The sequence below is a fragment of the Pan paniscus genome, chromosome X (genome assembly GCF_029289425.2).
Source record: "Pan paniscus chromosome X, NHGRI_mPanPan1-v2.0_pri, whole genome shotgun sequence".
Classification (NCBI taxonomy): domain Eukaryota; kingdom Metazoa; phylum Chordata; class Mammalia; order Primates; family Hominidae; genus Pan; species Pan paniscus.
In genome coordinates this window covers 146,242,878-146,265,468 of record NC_073272.2, presented here as the reverse complement: position 1 = coordinate 146,265,468, position 22,591 = coordinate 146,242,878, and the positions used below count along the sequence as shown (strand labels likewise).

The window sequence follows — 22,591 nt, the reverse complement described above, 5'->3', positions numbered from 1 at the left end:
GTCTTTTCCGTGCTATTTTCATGATAGTGAATAAGTTTCACAAGATCTGATGGTTTTTTCAGGGGTTTCTGCTTTTTTTGCTTCTTCCTCATTTTTTTCTCTTGCCGCTATCATGTAAGAAGTGCCTTTCACCTCCCCCCATGTTTCTGAGGCCTCCTCAGCCATATTGAACTGTAAGTCCAGCTAAACCTCTTTTTGTTCCCAGTTTTGGGTATGTCTTTATCAGTAGCATAAAATGAACTAATACAATGCCCCTCTTCACTGTGCTGTTTTCCCTTTCTTGAGACCCTAGTAGGCAGCAGGTAGACATGAGCATGGGGGAATATAAAGGGTAGAAACTTTAAACAAAATATTTTTCAGGGGGAAAATGAGGAGAGCAAAAATCACTTTGTGACCATCTAGCAGGCCATCCAGAGGCAAAACTTCTTATCTAAAAAATTTGAATGTAACTAGACTTCCTTATTATCTAAAGCAAGCATCTGGTTCCAGGCTTCTTTCCCAAAACATTTATAAATAACTGGAATTTGTATACATCTTTAGGATGCGTGCATGTCAAAACTCATTGTGTAGCTCTTGCTGATATTAAGGCACCAAAATGCCTACAAATGTAGTCATTTATCATAATCTATATGGCTAATATAGTTCAAATTTTCATTAAGCTCCTACTTTAAAATTAATACATACCCCTTAGGAAAAATCCACCATGATACACTTAGTTCTCTCTTGCTGAAGTCCTCTGCTGCGGTCTTCTGCAGTGTTCTTTCTATCTAATAAAACTTTCCTTTTCAAACCTATAGTGTTGTCAATACATTCTTTTTACTACCCATGAGTTGACTGCTTCCCTTCGCCGGGGATCTGACACCTCACCTGGCAAAGAATACAATAAACATATAAATCTTCAATGCCCAAACACCAACAAACATCTACAAGCATCAAGACTATTTAGGATAACATTACCTCACCAAAAGAACTAAATAATGTGCCAGTTACCAGTCCTGGAAAGACAGTGTAGTGTATTAGTCCGTTCTCATGCTACTATAAAGAACTGTCCAAGATTGGTTAATTTATAAAGAAAAGAGTTGTAATTGACTCACAGTTCTGCATGGCTGGGAAGTCCTCAGGAAACTTACAATCATGGAAGGAGGGGAACCAAACGTGTCCTTCTTCACATGATGGCAGGAAGGATATGTGCCGAGCAAAAGGGGAAAAAGTCCCTTATAAAACCATCATATCTCATGAGAACTCACTCACTATCATGAGAACAACATGAGGGTAACTACCCCCATAATTCAATTACATCTCATGATGTCCCTCCCACAAGACGTGGGAATTATGGGAACTACAATTCAAGATGAGATTTGGGTGGGGACACAGGTAAACCATATCAGACAGAGATATTTGAGATATGTAAACTTTCAGACACAGAATTCAAAATAACTGTTTTGAGGAACCTAAACAAAAATCTAACATAGTATGGAAAATGAATTCAGAATCCTATCAGATAAATTTAGCAAAGGGATTAAATGAAAAATAATTGAGCAGAAATTCTAGAGTTTAAATATTTAATTGACATACTGCAGAATGCATCAGAGTTTCTTAACAGCAGAAAGGATGAAGCTTGAAGACAGGCTATTTGAAAATATACAGTCAGAGGAGAAAAGAGAATAAAAAGTAAAAAAAAAAAAAAAAAAAAAGAAGAAGCATTGCTACGAAATCTAGAAAGTAGCCACAAAAGGGCAAATCTACAAGTCATTGCCCTTAAAGAGGAGGTAGAGTGGTAAATCGGGATAGAAAGTTTAAGGGATAATAACAGAGACCTTACCAAAGATAGAGAAAGATATTCATATTCAAGTGAAGAAAAGTTACAGAACACAAAGCAGGTTGAACCCAAAAAAAAGACCACCTAAAGACACTTAATAATCCAACTCTCAAAGGTCAAGGATGAAGCAATGTTTCTAAAAGCAGCAAGAGAAAATAAACAAATAACATGCAATGGAGCTACAATACGTATGTCAGAAAACTTCTTAGTGGAAACTTTACAGGTCAAGAGAGAGTAGCATGACATACTTAAAGTGCTGAAAAAAAAATTACCCAGTGAAATAATATATTCAGTGAAATATATCCATTGAAAATATCCTTCAAAGGTGAAGAAGAAATAAAGACTTTACCAGACAAACAAAAGTTTAAGGATTTTATCCACACCAGACCTGGCCTAGAAGAAATGCTAAGGAGATTTTTTCAGTGTGAAAGGAAAGGACATTATTGAGCAAAAATAAATAATCTGAAGGTACAAAACTTACTGGTACTAGTTAAGTACACAGAAAAGCACAGAATATTACAACACAGTAATTGTATTGTGTAAACCACTCATATCTTCAGTAGAAAGATTAAAATATGAACTGATCAAAAATAATAACTAGAACAACTTTTCAAGACATAGTACAAAAAGATATACATAGGAAGCACGAAAAGTCAAAAAAATAGTGGGATGAAGTTAAAGTGTACAGTTTTTATTAGTCTTCTTTTTGCTTCTTTCAGCTTCTTTGGTAGTTTATATGGTTGTTTATGCAATCAGCGTTAAGTTGTCATAAGTTTAAAATGAAGTATTATATGATAGTACTTGCAAACCTCATGGTAACCTCAAATCAAAAAAGATACAAAAGATATATAAAATATAAAAAGTGAGAAATTAAAACTTACTGCCTGAGAAAATTACCATCACAAAAAGGAAGACAGGAGGAAGGAAGGAAGGAAGGAAGGGAGGAAGGAAGGAAGGAAGGAAGGAAGGAAGGAAGGAAGGGAGGGAGGGAGGGAGGGAGGGAGGGAGGGAGGAAGGAAGGAAGGAAGGAAGGAAGGAAGGAAGGGAGGGAGGGAGGGAGGGAGGAAGGAAGGAAGGAAGGAAGGAAGGAAAGAAGGAAGTCCACAAATAAACCAGAAAACAAGCAAAATAGATAGCAAGAGTAAGTCTTTACTTATCAATAATAATAATATTGAATGACAATGGACTAAACTCTCCAATCAAAATACATAGAGAATACATAGAGTGGCCAAATGAATTTAAAAAATAATTAAGACCCAATGATCTACTGCCTACAAGAAATACATTTTACCTATAAGGACACACACAGACTAAAAATAAATATAAATAAATAAAGAAAGCTATTATATGCAAATGAAAACCAAAAAAAAAAACAGGATTAGCTATACTTACATCAGACAAAATAGGTTGTAAGACAAAAACTATAAGAAGGGATAAAGAAATTCATTATATGATAATAAAAAGGTCAATTCAGCAAGATAATATAATGATTGTATAGATATATACACCTAACACTGGAGCAACCAGGTATGTAAAGCAAACATTATTAGAGCTACAGAGAGAAACAGAATCCAATACAATAACAGCTGGAGACTTCAACACCTCACTCTTAGCATTGGGGAGATCTTCCAGACAGAAAGTCAACAGAGAAACATCAGATTTAATCTTCAATATAGACCACATGGACCTAATAGATATTTACAGAACAATTCATCCAATGGCTACAGAATACACATTTTTCTCCTCAGCATGTGAATCATACTCAAGGATAGACCATATATTAGGTGACAAAACAAGTCTTAAAAAATTTAAAAAATTAAAATTGAATCAAGCATCTTTTCTGACCTCAATGGAATAAAACTAGAAATCAATAACAAGAGGAACTGTAGGACTAACATGGAAATTAAACAATATACTCCTTAAGGAACAGAGCATCAATTAAAAGAATAATAAATACTAAATTAAGAAAAAAATTAAAAATTATTTCATAACCAACGAAAAGAGAAACACAACATACCGATACCTATGGGAGACAGTGAAAGCAGTACAAAGAGTAAATTTTATAGAAATAAGCTCCTACATCAAAATTGTAAAAAACATTTCAAACAAACAACTTTATGAAGCATGTTAAAGAAATAGAAAAGTAAGAGTAAACCACTGCCAAAATAAGTAGAAGAAAATAATAAAAATCAGGGCAGAAATAAATAAATAAAAATTAAAAATAGAATCAATGAAGCAAAAATTTGGTTGATTTAAAAGATAAACAAAACCAAAAAACCTTTAGCCAGACTAAGAAAAAAGGAGACAAGACTCAAATAAATAACATAACATAATGAGAAAGGAGACATTACAACTGTTACTGCAGACATGCAAAGGATAATTAGAGGGAACTATGACTATTTCCATGCAAATTAATTGGAAAACCTAGAATAAATGAATAAATTTTTACATACACACACTTTACCAAGATCAAACTATGAAGAAATTCAAAACCCAAACAGAACCAAACAAGTAATGAGATTAGAGTAGTAAGAAAATGTGTCCCAGAAAGGAAAAGCCCATGACCTGATGGCTTCAATGCTGAATTGCACCAAACATTTGAAGAACTAATACCAATCCTACTCAATCTATTCTGAAAAACAGAGAAGGAGGGAATACATCCAAACTCATTCTATAAAGCCGGTATTACCCTAATACCAAAACCAGACAAAGACACATCAAAAAAAAAATTACATGCCAATTTCTCTGATGAATATTGATGTAGAAATACTTAACAAAATAATGGCATACCAAATTCAAAAATACATTAAAAAGATCACTCATCATGATCAAGTGGAATTTATTTCAAGGATGCAAGGATGGTTCAATAACTCAAATACACAAATCAATCAATTAATGTGATACATGATAATAACAGAATGAAGGACAAACACCATATGATCATTTCAATTGATGCTGAAAAAGCATTTAATAGAATTCAGCATCCTGACTGGGTACAGTGGCTCATGCCTATAATCCCATCACTTTGAGAGGCCAAGTTAGGCAGATAACTTGAGCCCAAGAGTTCAAGACCAGCCTGGGCAACATGGCAAAACCCCATCTCTACAAAAAAATACAAAAAATTAGCCAGGCATTATGGTGAGCACCTGTAGTCCCAGCTACTCAGGAGGCTTACGTGGGATGATCGCTTGAGCCTGGGAGGCGAAAGTTGCAGTGAGTTTTGATCATGCTGCTACACTCCAGCCAGGAGACATAAACAGATCCTGCCTCAAAAAAAAAAAAAAAAAAAGCAAAATAAAGAAAAAACATACAACAACAACAAAAATCCTTTCATGATAAAAAAAAAAACTTCAGAAACCTAGATATAGAAGGAGCATACCTCAACACAATGAAATCCATATATAACAGATCCATAGCTAATATCATACTGAAAGGAGAGAAAATAAAAGCCTCTCCTCTAAGATGAGGAACTCAGCAAGAATGGCCACTTTTACCACTGTTATTCAACATAGTATTAGAAATCCTAGGAAGACAAAGCACACAAGAGAAAGAAATTAAGGGCATCCATACTGGAAAGGAAAAAGTCAAAGTATCTTTGTTTGCAGATAATATAATCTCATACGTAAAAAAAACCTCAGACTCTACCAAAAGTTATTAGAACTTGTAAACAAGTTCAGTAAATTCGCAGATACAAAACCAACACACAAAAACCAGTAGCATTTCTATATGCCAACAGTGAACGATGTGAAAAAGAAATAAAAATGTAATTCCATTTAGAATAGGCACAAATGAAATGAAACACCTAGGAATTAACCAAAGAAGTGAAATATTTCTACAATGAAAATTATAAACCACTGATGAAAGAATTTGAAGAGGACACCAAAAAAAAAAAAAAAAAAAAAAACGAAAGAAATTCCACATTCATGGATTGGAAGAAACAATATTGCTGAAGTGTCCATACTACCAAAAGCAATCTACAGAAAAAATGCTATCTCTATCAAAATACCAATGACATTTTTCACGGAAATAGAAAAAACATCCTAAAATTTATATTGATCTACAAAAGACCCAGAATAGCCAAAGGTATCCTAAGAAAAGGAACAAAACTGGAAGAATCACATTACCTGACTTCAAATTATACTACAGAGGTATAGTAACAAAAACAGCATGGTATTGGCATAAAAACAGACACACAAACCAATGAAAAAGAATAGAAAACCCAGAAACAACTTTACATTTCTACGGTGAAGTCAGTTTCAATAAAGGTGCTAAGGGCATAAACTGGAGAAAGGACAGTCTCTTCAATAAATGGTGCTGGGAAAACTGAATATCCATATGCAGAAGAATGAAACTTACCCATATCTCTCACCATATAGAAAAATCAAATCTAAATGAATTAAAGACTTAAATCTAAGTCCTCAAACTATGAAACTAATAAAGGAAAACTTTGTGGAAACTCTCCAGGACATTGGAGTGGGCAAAGATTTCTTGAGAGATCTCTCACAAGTATAAGCAACCAAAGTAAAAATGGACACATGGGATCACATCAAGTGAAAAAGCTTCTGCACAGCAAAGGAAACAATAAAAAAGGTGAAGTGACAGCCCACAGAACAGAAGAACATATTTGCAAACTGCCCATCGGAAAAGGGATTAATAACCACAATATGTAAGGAGTTCAAATGACTCTATAGGAAATATCTAATAATCTAACTAAAACATGAGGAAAAGACCTGAAAAGGCATTTCTCAAAAGACATACAAATGACAAACCAGTATATGAAAAAGTGCTCAACATCATTGACCATCAGAGAAACGAAAATCAAAGCTACAATGACATATCATTTTACCTCAGTTAACATGGCCTATATCAAAAGAACAAGCAATAACCAATGCTGGTGAGGAAGTGGAGAAAAGGGAACCCTTGTACACTGTTGACAGGACTGTAAGTTAGTACAACCATTATGGAGAACACTTTGGAGGTTCCTCAAGAATCTAAAAATAGAGTCTCCATGTGATCTACGAATCCCACTGCTGGACATATACACAAAACTAGGGAAATCAGTATATTGAAGAGATACCTGCACTCCCATGTTTGTTGCAGCACTATTCACAACAGCCAAGATTTGGAAGCAACCTAAATGTTAATCAACAAATGAAAGAATAAGGAAAATGTGGTACGTACACACGATGGAGTACTATTCAGCCACAAAAAAATGGGATCCTGTCATTTCCAACAACATGGATGGAAATATGGAAATGGAGGTCATTATGTTAAATGAAATAACCAGGCACAGAAAGACAAACTTCATGTATTCTGATTTATTTGTAGGAGCTAAAAATTAAAATAATTGAATTCATGGACATAGAGAGTAGGATGCTTACAAATGGATTTGAAGGGTATTGGACAGGGTGGCTTACAAGAGAATGTGAAGGGTATTGGACAGGGTTTTGGAGGGCAAGTGGGGATGGTCAATTGGTACAAAAAAATAGTTAGGAAGAATAAATAACACTTAGTATTTACTAGCACAAGAGGGTGACTATATTAACTGTACATTGTAAAATAACTAAAAAGGTTTAATTTGATTGTTTGTAACACAAAGAATAAATGCAGGAGGTGATGGATATCTCATTTACCCCGATGTGATTATTATGCATTGCATGCCCATATCAAAATATCTCACGTAATCCATAAATATATATACTTACTATATACACATAAAAATTAAGAATTCTTAAAGAAGGGAAATTTTAAAATATAGTTAACTGGAATGTATAGGATCTACTATTTGATAGCAGAACAGGATAACTGTAGTTAATAATTTGTTGTACATTTTTAAATAACTAAAAGAGTATAATTGGATAGTTTGAAACACAAATAAAGTATAAATTCATGAGGTGTTGCATATCCTGTTCATGCTGATGTGATAAATCATGCATTGTATGCCTGTATCAAAATATCTCATGTACTCCATAAATATATACACTTACTATGTACCCACAAAAAATAAAAATTAAAAAAATATGAAATAATCTTCAGCCAATTACTAGCAAATGAAATCCAATAGCATATTAAATGGACTACGTAATAAACAAATTGGATTTGTTGAAGGAATGTAAGAGTTGCTCAACATACGACAATAAATCAATGTAGTGAACAACATTAATAGAATAAAAAAGAAAGTACAAGCTCATTTAAATTGACACTGAAAGAAACTGACAAAATCTAACACTCTCCCATAATGAAAACACTCCACAAACCAGAAATAGAAAGGTACTTCCTCAACATGCAAAGTCCATTTTTAAAAAATCTACCACTAACATTATATTCAAAGGTGAAAGGCATAATCTTTTCCCTAAGGTTAGGATCAAGGAAAGAATGCCTGCTTTTGCCACTAATTTTAACATTGTCCTGAAAGTTTTAGACCAATTCAGCACACAAATAAACAAAGGACATTAAAATTAGAAAAGAGGAAGTAAAACTATCTCTATTCACAGATGACATGGTTCTAAATATAGTCTTAAGTAGTTACCAAAAATTTATTTAAAGTCATAAATTTTAGCACTAAATTCTTCTAATCTAAGAGTTAATAAACAAAATCAACAAAGTTGAAGATTCCAAACTCAACACTCAAAATCTGTAGTATTTTCTACAGATTTGCAATGAAAATACAAATAGGAAATCAAGATAATTCAATTTACTACAGCATCCAAAGGAATATATTGCTTAGCAATAACTTTAACTGAGGGAGTAAGAAAAAAAATGTGTATACTAATAACACATAACATGGCTGAAAACATTTTAGAAAGACAACAATAAATATAAAGTCATCTCATGTTCATAGCTTGGAAGGGTTAGTATTTTTAAGATGGCAGTACTCCCCGCTGAGATCTACAGATTCAATGTAATTCCTATAAAAATCTTATATCCATAATAGGTAAATCCATAAAGGCATAGTGATTTTCAGATACTGAGGGGTAGGGAGGGCAGGAGGAATGGGGATCAAATGCTGAATGAATATTGCGTTTGTTTTGCGGGTGATGGCAACGTTCTAGAAGTAGAGAGTGGCAAAGTTTGCACAACATTTTGAATGCACTAAATGGCACTGTTATGAGATTTTATGTTATGTGTATTTTGGCTCAAAAAGTGAGTCATATGCATAAATGTAAAATGCAAAACTACAAATCTTCTAAAATAAAATATCAGGAAATATAGGTGACCTTGTCTTTGATGATGAGTTTCTATACACATAAAACCAAAAGCATTATTTGAGAAAGAAAAAAGTAATAATTAGACTTTATTATAATTAAATACTTCTACACTGTGAAAGACTTAAGAAAAAAAAATCATGAGCCACAGACTGGGATGAAATATTTACAAAACACATATTTTAGACACATCCAAAATATAAAATTGTAACTACCCAATGGGCTCACCTTGCCCGTTGCCTAGACAGAGCCTATTTATCAAGAGAGGGGAATTGCAATAGAGAAAGAGTAATTCACACAGAGCCAGCTGTGCAGGAGACCAGAGTTTTATTATTACTCAAATCAGTCTCATTTGAAAATCAGAGTTTTTAAGGATAATTTGGTGGGTGGGGCAAGTTCTGTGAGTTGAGAGTACTGATTAGTTGGGTTGGAGACGGAATCATAGGGAATTGAAGCTGTCCTCTTGTGCTGAGTCAGTTCCTGGGTGGTGGCCACAAGATCATATGAGCCAGTTTATCCATCTGGATGGTGTCAGCTGATCCATCAAGTGCAGAGTCTGTAAAATATCTTAAGCACTGATCTTAGAAGCAGTTTAGGGAGGGTCAGAATCTTGTAGCCTCCAGCTGCATGACTCCTAAACCATAATTTCTAATCTTGTGGCTAATGTTAGCCCTACAAAGGCAACCTCGTCCTCAGGCAAGAAGGAGGTCTGCTTTGGGAAAGGGCTGTTATTGTCTTTGTTTGAAACTAAAAACTAAGTTCTTCCCAAAGTTAAGTTCAGCCTACACCCAGGAATGAACAAGGACAGCTTGGAGGTTAGAAGCAGGATGGAGTTGGCTAGGTAAAATCTCTTTCACTCTGTTACACTTTTGCAATGATGGTTTCAAAATGAACTCCTAAAACTCAATAAGTAAATGAGCAACACAATTAAACAATGGACAAAAGATCTGAACAGACACCTAAACACAGAAGACAGACATGTTGCAAACAAACATTTAAAAATATGCTCAACATCATTTTTCATGAGGCAATTGGAAATTAAAATAACAATACGATACCACTACCTATGTTCTAGAATGGCTGAAATTAAAAAAAAATATGTGCGTGTATATATATAATACAAAATATAAACAAGTGTATATTTATTATATTTAAATATTTAAATCAGTATACCATAAATATAGTATATTTAAACAAAAATATTGTTGATATTTTAATATAAATACATATTTACATAAATGCATATTTATAAATATAAATAAATTTATATTAAAATATGCATATAATATATACAATATATGTATAGAATATATACTTGCATATACATGTCTAAAATAATATACATGTACATATACAGTATATAAATATATACCTGTACATATACATGTATATAAATATATACCTGTGTAAATATAAATATATACCTGTATTAATTAGTGATATTGGTCTGTAATATTATTTTTTATGCCTTTATCAGGCTTTGACAATGGGATTATGCTGGTCTCATAAAATTTGTTGAGCAGAGATTCCTTTCCTCTATTTTCTCTAAAAAGTTTGTGTAAGGTTGATGGGGTTTTTTCCTTCTTGAATATTTGATATAGTTTAGCAGAAAAAGACATACCCTTTGGAATTTTGGAATTCCAGAAACTGTAGAAAAGGTTTTCATAATGAATTCAAAATTGTAATCCCTACTATGCTATAGTAGACTAAATAACGCCCCTCCCCAATAGATGTCCATGTTCTGATCCTCAGAACCTGTGAATGTTATCTTATGGGCAAATGGAGCTTTGTAGAGAAAAGCAAGATAAAGATCTTGAGATGGTAAATTTATCCTTGATTGTTGAGGTAGGCCTAAGGCAGTAACAAAGATTCTTATAAGAGGGATGTAGGAGGAGTCAGTTTCAATGAGAAAGACATGTGACAAATGAAGTAGAGATTGGAGTGATAAACTTTAAAGGTCCAGCAATGGGGTTACAAACCAAGGAATATGCATGGCCTCTGCTGTGTATTCCTTGGAAGCGGGAAAAGGCAAGGAAAAGAATTCTCCCTTAGAGCCACCAGAAAGGAGGCATGATATAGATAGATAGATAGATAGATAGATAGATAGATAGATAGATAGATAGATAGATAGAGATATATAGATATATAGATATATAGATATATAGATATATAGATATATAGATATATAGATATATAGATATTTGGCACAGCCAAACTGACTCCAGACTTCTGACTTCCAAAATTCTCAAAGATTTTTTTTCGGTCATGGGTTTTATAGCCCTGATATCAGTCACACATACATTTATAATATTGATGTCTTCCTGAAAAATTGGTCCCTTTATCATAATAAAATGACCTTATTTATCTTTTAAAATTCTGTTTGTCTTGATGGCTAGTTTTTGTGATGTCTGTGTTATTCTTCCTATGCTTACTGTTTTCATAGTATATAATTTCCCATGCGTTTATTTTCAAACTATTTGGGATTTTATCTTAAAAATAAGTGCTTTTTTTTCTATCTCTTTATATGAGATACTCAGTGGTTATTGTAAGGATAGCAATGCACATCCTTAATCTTTTACAGTCTATTTGGAGATACTATTCTACCACTTCACAGCAAATGAAGAAAAATAGCAACTGTATAGGTAGATTTTATACATTCCCTTACCATCCCTCCTGTTAAAATTGTTATATGTTTTACTTCTACATCAATTTAAAACTCAACGAAATAATGTTATAATCATGGTTTAAAGAGTTCTATAGATTTAAACAAATTAAGAGAAAATATTTTATATTTACTCAAACATTTTCTATTCTTGATATTGCTTATTTTTTTCTTTGGGATCATTTTCCTTTACTCTGAAGAACTTTCTTTAGCACTTCTTATAGTGCAGATCTTTAAGAAAACAATTCTTTTTGTTTTCCTTTATCGGAAAATATTTTATTACACCTTTATCATTGAAGGATATTTACACTTGATATAGAATGATGGATTGATATATTTTCTCCTCCTCCCATCCCAGCACTTTAAAGAAGTTTCCACTACCTTCTAGTTATCCTTAATCTTTGGTAAGTACAGGACCATTTAATCTTTTAAAGTCTTATTTTTCTGTGGATGCTTTCAATAGTTTCTCATTTACTATGGTTTTCAACAGCTGGGCTCTGATGTATTTAGTTATAGCTTTCATTGTATTTACTGTATTTGAGGTTTACTGATCTTCTATAATATATAGTATTCCACCCAATTTGAAAAGTTTCCATCCATTAGTTATACATATTTTAATTAATCAACTTTATTTTAGAGTAGTTTTAGTTTCACAGCAAAATTGAGTGGAGAGTACAAAGAATTTCTATATACCCTGCTGTCCTCAAATGCTCCACTCTTAACATCTCACACCACAGTGGTTATAATTATACTATATTTCTTATAACCGACGAACCTACATCAATACATCATTATCACCCCAAGGCCATAGATCACATTAAGGTTCATTCTTAGTGTTACATACGTGATAGGTTTGAAAAATGTATAATGACCTGTATCTACAATTGTATTATTACACAGAATAGTTTCACTCCCCTAAAAATCCTATTTTCTGCCTATTTATCCCTCCTTCTTCCACAAATGCTGGCAATTACTGTTTTAACTGTTTCCCTAGTTTTGCCTTTTCCAGAATATCATATCATTGGACTTACACAATAGATAGCCTTTTCTAATTGGTTTCTTTCACTTAGTAATATTCATTTCAGGTTCCTCTATGTCCTTTCATGACTTTATAGCTATTTATTTTTGGCACTGAATAGTACCCCACTGACTGAGTATACCCCAGGTTATTTATCCATTAAGCTACTTTCAACATCTGTAGGCAGGTTTTTGTGTGCATACGTTTTCGATTTATCTGAGTTAAAAACAAGAAATGTGATTGCTGGATCATATGATAAGAGTATATTTAGTTTTGAAAGAGACTGCTAAACTGTCTCTACCATTTTGCACTACCACCAGCAAAGAGTGAGAGTTCCTTGTGCTCCAAAACCTTATGAAAATTTGATGTTGTGAATGCTTGAAGCTTTGTTTCCCTTTTGATTAAAAATAGCTTATGTAAATCATTTCTGTCTTCTGCAGTTCACTATAAGCAACCAAGAGAAGCCATGGTACACCTTCAGCACTTTGCTTCGACATTTCTTTAGCTAACCATCCTGTTTCATCACTCATAAGTTGTAACTTCCACAAAACACTAGGACATAAACATAAGTCAGCCAAATTCTTCGCCACTTAATAATAAGCATTACGTTTCCTCCATTATACGTCCCTTATTCCTATAGCAGATCTCATCGTAATAGCATTTACCATCGATATTTTTACCGACATTCGGTTCAAAACCACTTAGATATTCTTTAAGAAGATTGAGGCTTTCTATACATCTCTCCTCTTCTGAGTACTCACCAGAATCACCTTTAATGACCTATTGAGAAATGTAGGCTTTTTCTAGCATGCACCTCGAAACACTCCCAAGCCTCTATCTGTCACCCAGTTCCAATGCCACTTCCACATTTTAGGTATTTATTGCAGCAGTACACCCACTCCTCGGTACCAATTTTTATCTTAATTAATTTGGGCTGCTATAACAAGATGTCATAAACTAGGTAGCTTATAAACAACAGGACCTTCTTTCTCACAATTCTGGAGACTGAGTTCAAGATCAGGGTGCCAGGATGGTTGGGGTCTAGAAATTTTGCATAACAATTTGGATAAATATAAAACAGAGGGCTCTTTTTTGTTGTTTTCCTTCTATGTCTTTAATTGGAAGGCATATTAATATGGAATACCAAGGTCCATAGAGTGGTTCAAAGATAAAAACAGACATCTCCAGTGGGGATGTAATGGTCGAATATAAAGCAGGGCTTGATCATCTGAAGTTATCAGCTCAGGCAACTTGGCTTATTCAGGAAAGATACTTCATTATTTTTTCATAAATATCTGGAAGGAATTTTACTGAGAGCTTCCTTTAGAAATATAAACCCATTTGGCCGGGTGCGGTGGCTCACGCCTGTAATCCCAGCACTTTGGGAGGCCGAGGCGGGCGCATCATGAGGTCAGGAGATTGAGACCATCCTGGCTAACATGGTGAAACCCCGTCTCTACTAAAAATACAAAAAATTAGCCAGGCGTGGTGGCAGGCACCTGTAGTCCCAGCTACTCAGGAGGCTGAGGCAGGAGGATGGCGTGAACCAGAGAGGCAGAGCCTGCAGTGAGCCGAGATGGTGCCACTGCACTCCAGCCTGGGTGACAGAGCGAGACTCCGTCTCAAAAAAAAAAAAAAAAAAAAAGAAATATAAACCCATTTAATCATTTTATTTAAAATTCCTTAAGAAATTGAAACCTACTTGGTGATGATTAGTGTCATAAAGTTTTTGTAATCAACAAAGATAAAAGTGCAGAGCAATTTCTGAATTCACAAATGTCTTACTAATGAAAAAGTTAAAAAGAACAAATAGGATGGCAAATACCCTCTAGTAAAGATTCTACTTGTTCCATGTTATCTTATTGTACAAAAATTTTCCTATTTGATTTCCATTGTTTAAGATGACCCATCCCAAATGTTAATGTGGGGTTTAAGGCAATTCACAAATAATTTGAAACAAAGCTAGATAATTATGCATGTAATTTAAGAATCTTTAAGAAAACTCCAGTAGCAATTACCCTCCACGCTTTATGATTTAAAATCTGGTGATTTCTTTCTAATATTTTGTCTAACTTATTTTACCAGCGGGCTTTTCTCTTGATTCAATTTGAGTAAAACATGTTGCAATTTTCTTCTCTAGTATTTTAAAAGCTATATTTGTTTATAACCCAGTTTTCAGGTTAAGTGATGCTTACAGGTTACAGGAAGGTATGAATCAATTAAAAAAATGGAATTAACCAGTTTACAACAGAATAGCTAGAAATTAAGAAAGATAAATTGAAATTAATTTCTTAGTTAAAATTTGGCCATTTCTACTAATTTATAAATCTGTATTATTCCTTCCTTTCTCTTCATTGTCCTTTTCAAAAATTTTCTAGAAATGAGAGGGTAGATGAATGAAAATAACACTCAGGAGGGCTTTATTCCTATTTATAAATGAGAAAGCAGGCATCTAGAATTACATAGCAATATATATCATAATTGAATACTTTAAATATTTGTTCATATTTCATCATAAATTTAGATTTAAACATCTAGTATTTTAACATGATTTTTATTGATGTGTAAGTTACAGACATTTAAAGAAAATTAATGCATAAATGGCAAGGTTTTAATCTATATGAAAACAATAACTTTTATCTATTGATCATTGAATAAATTCTAGGCACTTTAAATTTGCTACTTGTTTTTACTGTCACAGCCAACCTTTATGCCAGGCTTTATTTTTACAAAAGCATAAATTAACATTCAGAGATATTAAATAGCTTTAAAGTAACATGATTTATAAGCACTAGAGTTAGGATCAAAACCCAGGTATGTTTGACTCCAAATTCTGCATATTTCCTACCATATACTACCATTGCATTTTTTTGGTAAGTAAAGTATTATCAGAGCCCAGAATCAAGTATACCCTAGACAGAAATTCTATTTAAAAGGAACATTTTATTCTGGTTCATATGGGCTGAGTACACTTTGGAGGCTTAAATTCCCAACACAAATATCTAGAAATGTCAGAAAATATATTTGGGATATAAATCTATTATCATGCTGAGAAACAAGAATGGTAGCTCTAGGAAAAGCATTAAATATAATAAATCTTTAAAAGTCAGAAAAGAACTAAGATCATATTAATGAAAGAAATGGCACACAAAATCACAAGAGACGGCTGCTGCAAAAATTGAACATCTGCTCTAAGACGGGAGAAACAGGTAATGCAAGAGGCCCACAGGAAAATGACAAGGTGATTACTTGAAAACAATACATTAGGGGATGCTTAGCTATGTAACACCCATCCCAATAGTCTACACAAATCCAAGAAGTCTATCCTGGCCTTTTGCTGTTCTTTCCGAGTACCATTTCCTAAAGTATTCCACAAACCTCTCACAAGAAGACTGCAAAAGCAGATATAGCAGAGACCCTCCCCCACCAAAAAATATGTCAAATAATGAAGAATTACCAAATATGTGAAGACAATCAACAGCATATGGGAGAGGAATCAAGCTCAACTTACACAATACAAAATACACCTGAGAAAAACCTTTACTAAAACAAGCACAATAGAAGCAGGTGAAATTCCAATCAGTGAACTGATCATTGAGTGAGTAGTAAATCTCAAGAAAAAACATGCATGCACACACACACACACACACACACACAAATTAATTTCCAGCATAAGAAATTGAGGGACTCCGCTGACCAGTGAAATCATGAAAAACATTTTCCAAAACAATAATTTAAAGCCACTGGAAATGGTCCTAGGAGAAAACTGCAAATGAAGAAATACCTATTCAAGAAAATATATAAAAATTGGGTAAGAAATGTGAGAATATGTGGTATTTAAACCAAAACTGCTTCTTCCCTCTCTCCTCTCAAATCATCAAGATAGAAATTCCATTCCAAAATTCTATAGGCCAAAACTTTTCTCCCAAACTCCCAGCCAGATGGCTTTCTTCCCAAAAGAAATAAGACTTCAGCATTTTGCATCCTGCCCGCATATGCCTGTTGCTGAGGCTAAGTCTCAGATGTGTGAAACTGAGAAGTAAAGGCTCATTTTTTTTTATTACTCCAGATCCCACTACCTTGCCTGGTTTGAGGCAACTTCTGTTCTGTTTACCTTTTAAAATGAAAGAATATGCAATATGCAAGACACCTTGGTATACTATCAAGAGACTCAATGGCATCCTTATAAATGCAAATCTATATTTTTAGTATAATATAAATCATGGAACTAAATTTATCAACAAGTAGAACTAGCTTGATTTTCAAAATTGACAGCTGAAGGTCGCTTGACAGCTATCTATTCTGCTCCATGAGTCTACGTGTCTCTTTTTGTACCAGTACCATGCTGTTTTGAATGCCATAGCGGGTAGTATAGTTTGAAGTCAGATAATGTATGCCTCCAGCTCTGTTATTTTTGCTTAGGATTACCTTGGATATTCAGCATTTTTTTTTGGTTCCATATGAATTTTAGATTTGCTTTTATTCTAAATCTGTGAAAAATGATGTTGATATTTTGATAGGAATTGCATTGAATCTGTAGATTGCTTTGGGCAATATGGCCACACAAAAAACAGTGAGGAAAGGGCATCCTATTCAACGAATGGTGCTGGGAAAAATAACTAGCCATGTGAAAAACAATGAAACTGGACCTCTACCTCTCACCATATACAAAAATTCACTCAAAATGGATTGAAAACTTAAATATAAGACCTCAAACTATCAAAACTCTAGAAGAAAAACTAGGAAAAACTCTTCTGGACATTGGTTTAGGCAAAGAATTTATTACTAAGAGCTCAAAAGTAAATGCAATAAAAACAAAAACTGACAATTGAGACTTAATTAAACCAAAGAGTTTCTCCCCAGGAAAAAATAACAATAGTGTACAGGGTAAACAGACGACCTACAGAATGCGAGAAAATATTTGCAAACTATGCATCCATCAAAGGACTAATATCCAGAATCTGTAAGAAATTTGGGCAAAACAACAAGATAAAAGCAAATAACACAATCAAAAAGTAGACAAAGAATATGAACAAAGAATTCTCAAGACAGAATACACAAGCAAAAAATAAACAATATGAAAAAATGCTCAATATCACAAATCATCTGAGAAATGCGAATTGAAACCACAGTGAGATACGATCTCACACCAGTCGACTGGCTATTACTAAAAAGTCAAAAATTATCAGATGTTGGCAAGGATGTGGTGAAGAGGGAACACTTATAGACTGTTGGTGGGAATGTAAATTAGTACAGCCTCTGTGGAAAACACTATGGAGATTTCTCAAAGAACTAAAAGTAGAACTATCATTTGACCCAGCAATCCCAATGTTGGGTATTCATCCAAAGGAAAAGAAAATGTTCCAGCAAAAAGACACATACATTTGTATGTTTATCACAGCTCTACTCACAATAGTAAATTCATAGAATCAACCTAAGTACACCTCAATGTTGGATTGGATAAAGAAAATGTGCTGCGTATACATCATGGAATACTACACAGCCATAAAAAAGAATAAAATTATGTCCTTCACGGCAATATGAATGGAGCTAGAGGCATTATCCTAAGTGAAATAACTCAGAAACAGAAAATCAAACACCCCATATTCTCACTTATAAGTAGGAGGTAAATAACGTGTACACATGGACATAAAGTTGAGAACAATAGACATTGGGGACTTCAGAAGGAGGAGGGATGGAGGGACCAAGGGTTGAAAACTACCTATTGGGCACTACGCTCACTATTTTGGGTAATGGAGTCAATAGAAGCCCAAACTTCATCATTGCAAAATATATCCATGTAACACACCTGCACATGTATCTCTTGAATCTAAAATAAATAAATATAAAATGGAAAGTTATAAAATTGAGGTTGCGGACAATTAGATAAAGATTACAATTAGGAACTATAAACTACTAGGATAAATTTATCAACAAATGGTACTAGGTTGATTCAGGAAATTATACAATTACATTTTTGACAAAGAAATAACATAATTGCCATCTCTCATGAGAAGCCAAAAGCTATCACTTATTTCTGAGGCTATTTCACTGTGTTTTGGTATAATCACCATCGTTACATTTGTATAGTAGCTTAGTAGTAACTGAAATAGTAACATTATTGGTAATATTAGGCCAGCACACATACTAGATTCAGAATTATAAAACACAATGTAACATCTGGCTCCCCAAACATGTTACACTTTGGTTCTTTATAGTGTAAAATGACAGCATCATCTGTTTCAGTTGAATGAGATTTTATATAACAATAAAAATAACAAAAATAATTTTTAAAAACAGAAATTGATTTTATTCTTAAATAGAATCCTGAGATCTCAGGCAACAGCTATTATCATAGGTCCATCAAATCATGGAGAAAAAAGGTGGCTGGGATCCAGGATAGCTACATCAATATGAAACTATCATGTCTACATCGAAGCCAGAAGGAAAAAGAAAAACACAGGAAATACAGGGGCAAATGAACGTATGAGCAATCTTCTAATTTGTTTGCCAAGAAACTGCTGCATAGCACTTCTGCCTTAATCTCACTGGCAAAAACTGAGTCATCACAAAGCAAGAATGACTGAGAAACATGGCCTTATTATGGGCAGCCATTAGTCTAGTTAAAAATGAGGTGGTTTATTACTAAAAAGAAAACTGATAGAACAGATAATGGGATAGAAAATTACCACTCTTTTCTGAGCCACCAAATATCAGTATCCTACGTCAGGCCCTCATATTTCTCAATACCAATTGGGTATCTCTGATTTCAGACTCTTTCACCAATTTTTCAAATCACGAGTGAGTACACATGCCCGCGCGCACACATACACACACACGTGCGTGCGTGCATCTCCTTTGCTTCATGCATTTCTCAGATTGTCTTGGCCCCAGCTCATGAAAACCGTGTCCATTAATGTCTGTGTCTTGTAGCCTCGGAAACTTCCTCAATTTTTGAAGCAAATAAGGTAAGAGATCTTGTATTATATAATAGACTAAAAGTATGCTTAGGGAACCAGAAAAATAGAGAATACACACAAACATACACACACATAATTAGGAAAGTCGGCATTCATGTAAGATATTATTTCAAAAAAAGGATAATTTAATGTTATGTTTTTTCAATTAGGTATGGTGAAAGCATCATAATCCTTTCAGTGTTTAGGGATTCTAGTGTTAATCCTGGTCCCAGTTAACTATTTATTTACCATGGTCTTAAAGTCTAAGTCACTGGCTATGACGGCAAATATTGTATGTCAACTCGGCTGGGCTATGGTACCCAGATATTTGATCAAACATTATTTTGAATATTTCTGTGATGGTGGTTTTTGGATGAAATTAACATTTAAGTTAGTATACCCTGGGTAGGGCAGACTGCCCTCCATAATGTGGATAAAGTCTCATTCAATCAGCTGAAGGCCTTGATAAAAAAAAGACGGATCTTTCTGGAAGAAGAAGGACTTAAGACTATAAATCTTCACTGGGTCTCCAGCCTCCTGACCCACCCTGCAGATTTTGGACTTCCCAAGCCTCCACAATAATGAAAACGAATTTCTTAAAATGAAACAATCTCTCTCTCTCTGTCTCTGTCTCTCTCTCTCTCATGGGGGGGTGTGTGTGTGTGTGTGTGTGTGTGTGTGTGTGTATACTGTTGGTTCTGATTTTCTAGAGAACTCCTGACAAATACACTGCCACAGACTCAGAAATGAGCAGACCAGCAGACCTGGGAACTAGTTGCCCAGTTGTAATGAGTAATTTCTGATTTTTTCTCCAGATCTTCCTCACTTGATAAGTAAACCTTGGATCTGATTTCCATAGAGACCATTAGTGAATGCCCATTGTTACCAAATAACTATTCTTCACTGGTCTCACCAACCTTTTTCCCATTTCCAATTTCGTGTCATTCCTTATGATGGAATTTTGTTTGGTCTTAACTCCTTTGTTGTGATTCCGAGAATGGCCCTTGTCCTGTGCCCAACTTAGTACCTGTCAACTTTTGACCATGGCTTAATCCCCTGAATGTCAAAATTCCCAAACAATTGGAAATTCCAGTGCCAACTACTATCTAAATATTTATCTGTTTGTCAGATTTTGATATATGTGTTTCCTAGGCCTAGTTTATTTTTTGGAAACTCCTTTTGTTGCTGGCTCGATTTCCCAGGTAAGGGCTTAGCTCTTACCCTATAAGGAACTTCTGCTATTCATGAAAGAATCTGAAAGTTCAACCTACCTAATAAATAATTTATACCTGTATAAACAAAGCAGTCCCTTCAAGAAGCTCCAAAGTTTGTTCTCCTTGTAAGAAAAAATGTTTTGGCCTCACATAAAAAGGCCTTAAAGGTAGGCCCGAAGTGAGTCAGTGGTAGAATCAGGAACAAAACTCCAAATACCTGATTCAATTTTGCATGACCTCACAAAATCAGTGACATTTCCCTAAAGAGCTTAGCAGCAGCTAATAAATCTTCTGGAAACATTAGACAGTTTTTATTAAACAACATTCTGACTAGGAATAAACATATGATAAATATGGATTGGGTTTCTTTTATTATTTATCAACTTCAAATTTAAATGGTGAGTTCCTCTCTACCTACTTTTTACCTTGACCTAAGGACAGAATGTTAGCATGACCTCAGATGTTTAATAAACCCAAAATATAAACTCATTTAAAAATAGTACATATGAAACTTCTGAAACAAAGCTGAATAATTGAGCACAGGAAGTGGCTTCCAAGTCATTGAAGTAGAAGTTCACTCACAGTACCTGTCTAGTTAGCCTTTTAAATTCTTATTCTTTTGCCCATGCTTTTGGTTTTTTGACAAATTCCTAACCCATAACAAAGGAGGTGTCAGCATTCTTTCCAGTGGATTACTTTTATTTCCTAAATATGTCATTCTCTCTTAACTCTAGGTCTTCATAAATTTCTTCTACTTCTTGAAATATTTATCCTCACCCTGGCTAACTTCAAACTTATAGCTATCCTTTTTCTGAAAAGCCTTTGCTGTAACTCCAGGCAGGGTGAAGTGACCAGTCTCCAGGTTCTCATAGCATGCTAAGTTTACTTATATCAGTACTTGCCACACTGAACTGTAATTGCTTATTTGCCTGCTTTCTCCATTAGCTGTGAGTTCCTTAAATGTAAGAATTGCATCTATTTTGTTAAGCAATTCTATGCCTCATTTATTTGGGGAAGACCTAGGTAATAGCTTTCTATATATTTGTGTCTTCACCTGACTGAGTTCCTCTGTATATGATTGCATTAGTAAGCATTAACTAAATTGTAGCTAGGTAGAAGATGGATGGGCAGATGAATGGATGGATAGATGGATGGATGGAAAGATTTACATAAAGGAAATAGGTTCAGGTCTGGGCATTAAACATAGAAATGATGGAATCATGATCCAAGGCAGTGTTCAGATCCAATGACTCAGGAGGATGGGCATCTTTCAGGCACCAAATTCAATGCAAGTATGGAATGCCCAGCAAATACAAACAAGCAACAATTCCATGAGCCAGGGCTACAGTCCTTGGTGTTAGACATACTGTCATTTTCCATAAGCTTTTGCTCAGTCTTTGTCTTCTGCCTGAAATTCTAATGGAATTCTTTTAGTCTTGGAAAAACCTTTATACATGGTTCCAAGGAGACACGTTTTTCACTTCTCCTTCATTTCCCCTGATTTTCTTCAAATGAAGTACTCCTTCCTTTGCCCTCCCATAGATTCAAAAACTACCCATCTGACAAGGAATTAATAACCAGAATTTATAAGGAACTCAAACAATTCTGTAGAAAAAAATCTAATAATCTCATATTTAAAATAGGCAAAAGATCTGAATAGACATTTCTCCAATGAAGACATACAATGGCAAACAGGCATTTTTGCCATTTGCCA

The 22,591-nt window shown here is 34.2% G+C and overlaps 1 long non-coding RNA gene across 3 annotated transcripts in view; it reads right to left on the bottom strand.

Moving 5' to 3' along the window:
* LOC129395208 (uncharacterized) overlaps nucleotides 1–22,591 on the bottom strand; it is a 323,155-nt gene that overhangs the window by 238,646 nt on the left and 61,918 nt on the right. For all 3 annotated transcript variants that reach the window (XR_010111296.1, XR_008622715.1, XR_008622714.2), the window contains exon 3: nucleotides 685–867. This is a non-coding gene — a long non-coding RNA (uncharacterized LOC129395208). The remainder of the gene's footprint in view (nucleotides 1–684; nucleotides 868–22,591) is intronic.